A 5,472-nucleotide genomic window follows, 5' to 3' on the forward strand; every position below is an offset into this window, starting at 1 on the left:
AAAATAGGGTTTGATAAAAATTCTTAGAAAGTCATCTTGCATAGTTATTTTATGGCTCAATTTAACAAAATGCACAATCACAGGACCTTCGATTACCAAGTCACAGAAATGTTCCCTTTGGAACAGACATCACAGCACCACTAGACCTGTTGATGACCTTTCCTTGTCTCCGGGGAGCAGGGCATGTTCTTTGTACAGTTATATCTGAGGTCCCCTCCCCCCCCCACCTCCCATCTCAGCCTACACAGAATTGGAAATAGTGGTGGCCGTGGTTACAGTGGTGGTGGCCAGGCATAAAAGAGGCTCATTCTCTCAGAGAGAATCATAACGATGGATGCTGGCATTTTCATAAACTCTGTATTATTTTCGAACAGAATCTGGGACTTTTTCTCTTGAGATCCCTCAAGTCCACTGTCCCAAAGGCTGTCCTTTGCCCATGATGGGTGCTCACTAAATGTCTGTAGGATGTAAGGATGAATCTGATTAATGTAAACCATTATGGAACGTCCGTGGTGTGAATTTAAAGGTGAACCTGAAACTCTTCAGTAAAGCATATTTATGGAAACAAGCTGGAAACAAGTTGTAAAGACCACGGCAAATGTAATGTCAATTTTTGACTACGCAGGTCCGTCAATGGCGTGTGCCTCACCCTAGGCTTGGAGAGCAGGTTGAGAATCTACTTGTAACGTGGAAGCACTTGGTAGTGATGTTGGTGGGCAGGGGAAATATTGCCTCTGGATAGTATATTCTACATTGAGAGGGGAGGGGACGGAAGGGAAGAAATGGGGGTGGGAGAGCAAATGAGAATGTAATATTTCAAATTTCCCTCTCCCCAATGTAAATGAAATCAAATAGATGGGCTTTATGTACAAAGCATTCAGCCTTGGTGTTCCTTTCCCACCACGGCTTAAGACTCCTCATTCAGTTTGACTTTTAGAAAGAAAGACGACAGTAGGGTGCCTCGCTGGCTTAGTCGGCAAAGCACATAACTCTTGATCTCGGGGTGGTGAGTTCAAGCCCCACGTTGGGCGTGGAGCTTACTTGAAATTAAAACACAGAAGAAAGAAGGATGACAGTTTCTACTATCTCCTCATGACCTTGCCCATGCTTTGCTAAGAGTTCTAGCTTTGCATTGATGTTTCTTCTCTGGAATCAGGATTTAGAGGGTGCCCTCCCAGAGTAATTTCAGGAAAATCAAGTTGGTATGCCCTCGTGCTCTGTGTCAGATGAATTATGAAGGAGCAAAGTAGTGCGGAGATGGTACTACTGTCTCCCTCGGTTGGGGTTCGGTATGCCCTCTAAACGATAGATGTAAATATTTTGTTTCAGTTAAGTGAGGGTGGTACCATCTGTCCACTTTGCCTCTATTCAGAATCTCAGGTAATTTTTGATATTAAAAATCATGATGCCAAGAGAATATTTTGTGTCGTTTGAAAAATTGCCTTTTTATACGGTGGCAAGTGCTCTGAACCACCACAAGTCGAAGACTTTGTCAAGATGAGACTAAAAGGTGAATTCATTTTATTTATTTATTTATTTATTATTCATTTCAAATTGTTATTTAAATTTAGTTAAAGAGCACCTGGGTCGCTCAGTTAAGTGTCCGGCTTCCGCTCAGGTCATGATCTCCCAGTTCACGAGTTTGAGCTCTGTGTCGGGCTCTGTGCTGACAGCTGGGAGCCTGGAGCTTGCTTTGGATTCTGTGTCTCCCTCTCTCTCCATCCCTCCCCTGTTCTCACTCTCTCTCTCAAAAATAAATAAACATTAAATTTTTTTTAAATTTACATCTTAGTTAACATATAGTGTAATATTGGTTTCAGGAGTAGAATTCAGGGATTCATCGTTTATAACACCCAGTGCTCATCATAACAAGTGCCCTCCTTAATACCCATCTCGCATTTAGCCCATCTCCAGCCCACTTCCCCCTATCAATCCTGTTTGTTCTCTATCGTTAAGAATTTCTCATAGTTTGTTTCCCTCTCTGTTATTACCCCTTCCCCTATGTTCATCTGTTTTGTTTCTTAAATTCCACATGAGTGAAATCATATGGTATTTGTCTTTCTCTGACTGACTTATTTCTCTTGGCATAATACTCTCTATCTCCACCCATGTCATTGCAAGTGGCAAGATTTCATTCTTTTTTCGTTTTGATGGCTGAGTAATATTCCGTTATATATATACATATACACCACATTGAAGGGTGGATTCAGATCGGAACTGAGATTAAAGTGACAAGAGAGAGAAAGTTTGGAAAGTGCAGAGAAAGGCCCCCACTCTATAAAATGAAGACCAATCTTAGCAAGTGTCCTTCCTATAGATCAGGGCAATCAAAGCATGGAGTGGAGGAGTGTTTGGGCTAGTTTCCCAAAGTTGCTGACGAGGCTCTTGTAAGCAAGATGATATATAGAAACAGCCTACCCTATTATCTGGTATATAATAAGCATCATAAAATAGCAGCCAGTAAGTATAGCATATTATGGTAGAAAGACAGATTTGTGATCAATTCCCAGTTTCACCATTTCCTAACTGGATGGCCTTAGGCAAGTCACCTGATCTGAGCCTCTGCTGTCTTTTTGGCAAGATGGAGACAGTGGTAATAATTCAGCTCATAGAATTGTGAGGATTAAACCAGATCAAAGTATATCCAGCCCCTAGAAAAAGATTAACCCACGGTACCTTTCAGTGTGACAGCTCTAATTAAAATGACCACTGTTGGCAGTGTCCCATGCTTTCTCTCAAGTGTCTCTGCTACTTGAAGACCGTTTGCTCTTACCACACTGGTTTTCACCATTCTCCGAAGAATTGATTGCTATGCCTATTTTATGATGGTGGTCGCACTCAATCTGTTCCAAATTCACCATTACAAACTAGATCGTTCGACCCCACCATTTTGCACGAGAGGAAACAGGGTCCAAAGAAGAAAGAGATTGCCCAACTCAGGCCATTTTGCGACTGTCAGGACTCAGCTGGGACCCGAGTCTATTGACTCCTTGTCTGGGCTTCTTTCCTCAGTGCCATCATGGCCTCTCTCCAGGGCCTGCCGTTTTGAGCACCCAGATCATTCTGAGACCACATCCAGCCCCATGCCAAGAAGGCTGCCTACTCACTCGTTGCCAGTAGAGAGGCTACTTTCCTAGCTTTGCTTTTGTTTTGTGTCCACATAACCAGATTGAATTAAAATTTAAAAATTCAGCTCCTTGGTCGGTAAGTAGACACATTTCAAGCGGTCGATAGCAACATGTGACAAAGGGCTACGTTGTGTTGCGTGGACATAGAACATTTCTCTCACTGCAGAGTTCTTTAGGTTAATCAGGCTGTACAGCCTTCTCCCACTAAGGAGGGACTTCAGAAAAGCAGGCCCCCAGCTGGACCCGGTCTTGCCTTGGCTGCCCAGTCACTAGATTCACGGAACAGAGCTTGTTCTCATGTCTCTACAATGGCCAGAAGGGAAAGACATTTTACTTTTATGAATCTTTATATCTATGCATTCTATATTTACATAGATATAATATAATTTATATTCTATTAATCTCCTCATTTTTCCTTAGATGAGAAAGCTTAATTTCCTGTCTGTGAGAGAACCAGTCTCCTAGGAAAAGAGCCAAAGAGCCGCGTGCTGTCTATGGTTGTGGGACTTCTTACTGCTTACACACAAGAGTCCTTGCCTATCAGGAAGAAAGGGACCCATCAGTTTGGGGCGCTGACTTGCAAGCAACTCTGCTGCTTTAGTGAAGATGGTATAAAGGGTTGTAAGAGCATAGATGGCATCCGTGTCTCAACGTGGTCTCTGTTCACTGCAGCATTAGTCACAACAGGCAAGATATAGAAACAACCTAAGTGTCCATCGATGCATGTAGGAATAAAGAAGACGGACTATGAATCTGCCATGGGAAGGAAGGGAGTCCTCCCATTTGGGGCACCATGGATGGACCTTAAGGGCGTTTTGCTAAGTACGATGAGCCACACAGAGAACGACAACTTCTGATATCATTTACACGTGGGATCTACAACATCTAAAAACAAACTCCGAGAAATGAAGGGTAAAATAGTGGTTACTGGGGNAGAGTCAATAATACTGTATTTTATAAACCTCAAAGTTGTTAAGAGACTAGGTCTTAATTGTTTTCACCACCAAAACAAAATTGTGTGATGAGGCAGAGAGCTTAGCGAACACTATGGTGTAATCATATTGCAATATATAAATGTATCAAACCAACATATGTATGCCTTAAACCGACACAGTATTGTTTTGCCAATTATATCTTAAAAAACGATTTTTAATTGCCTTTTCACAATACCTTTCACATATTCGTGCATATATAGTTCATACGCTTCTGCTTTATGTTTTGGAGTTTGATCAGCTTCTCTTTTTTCTGAAAATACTCAAGGAAAGGAGATNCCCCATTTTTATATCCCTTACATCATTTTACTGAAAATCCAGTAGGGACTGGAAGGTATTAAATTATCATCACAAATCCTCATAGCATTTTCATTTTAGAAAGATGTTTAGGGGCACCTGGATGGCTCAGTCGGTTAAGCGTCCGACCTCAGCTCAGGTCATGATCTCACGGTTCGTGGGTTCGAGCCCTGCATCGGGCTCTGTGCTGACAGCCAGCTCAGAGCCTGGAGCCTGTTTCAGATTCTGTGTCTCCCTCTCTTTCTGACCCTCCCCTGCTCATGCTGTCTCTCTTTCTCAGAAATAAATAAAAACATTAAAATTTAAAAAGAAAGAAAGAAAGAAAGAAAGAAAGAAAGAAAGAAAGAAAGAAAGAAAGATGTTTAATTTCCATGATGTTTAGTGGGCAGAAACTGCCACAACCCAATAGATTCTATTCCTGAGGACAATTTCCACTGGATTTTTTTCTAGTCTAGAGCATTAGTCTATTGTTATTGGTTTTAATCATGGAAGTGTTAAATGCTTACAGAAATTTTGGAAAATACTAACAGGCATATAAAAGTATTTTAAAAAATCATCCATGACCTTGATTTCCAAAAGAACATCATTAACCTCTTGGTAAATTTGATTCATGCCGTAAATACTCAATGGAGCATCTGCTGTGTGCCAGGGACTGACTGAGCAGCAGAGGTATAGCAAGGAATGAAACACGGAGAGCCCATGCCCTCAGGAAGCTTACAGTTTAGAAGGAGGGAAAACCAAGAAGTTATTAAATAAAATAAACCAATCCATGAAATAGTGTCAAATACTAAATACTGTACAGGAAAATGTAGCCAAGTAAGGCTGATAGAGTGATGGAGATACAATTATAAACAAACAGATAGGAAGTCTAAGACCATGGTATTTGGTATTGGAGCTGGATGAAAAAAGGATCCAGTTACGTGAAGGTTACAGGGGAAAGCATTACTGGTAAGTGGAGATAGACTGCAAAAAGAAGCCATTTGATGTGTTCAAGGAACTAATAAAAGGTCAATATGGCTGCTGCATTGACAGAAAGGAGGGAAAATCAAGCAAAA

This window comes from Crocuta crocuta, unplaced genomic scaffold, assembly GCF_008692635.1.
Source record: "Crocuta crocuta isolate KB4526 unplaced genomic scaffold, BGI_CrCroc_1.0 scaffold581, whole genome shotgun sequence".
NCBI classification, from domain to species: domain Eukaryota; kingdom Metazoa; phylum Chordata; class Mammalia; order Carnivora; family Hyaenidae; genus Crocuta; species Crocuta crocuta.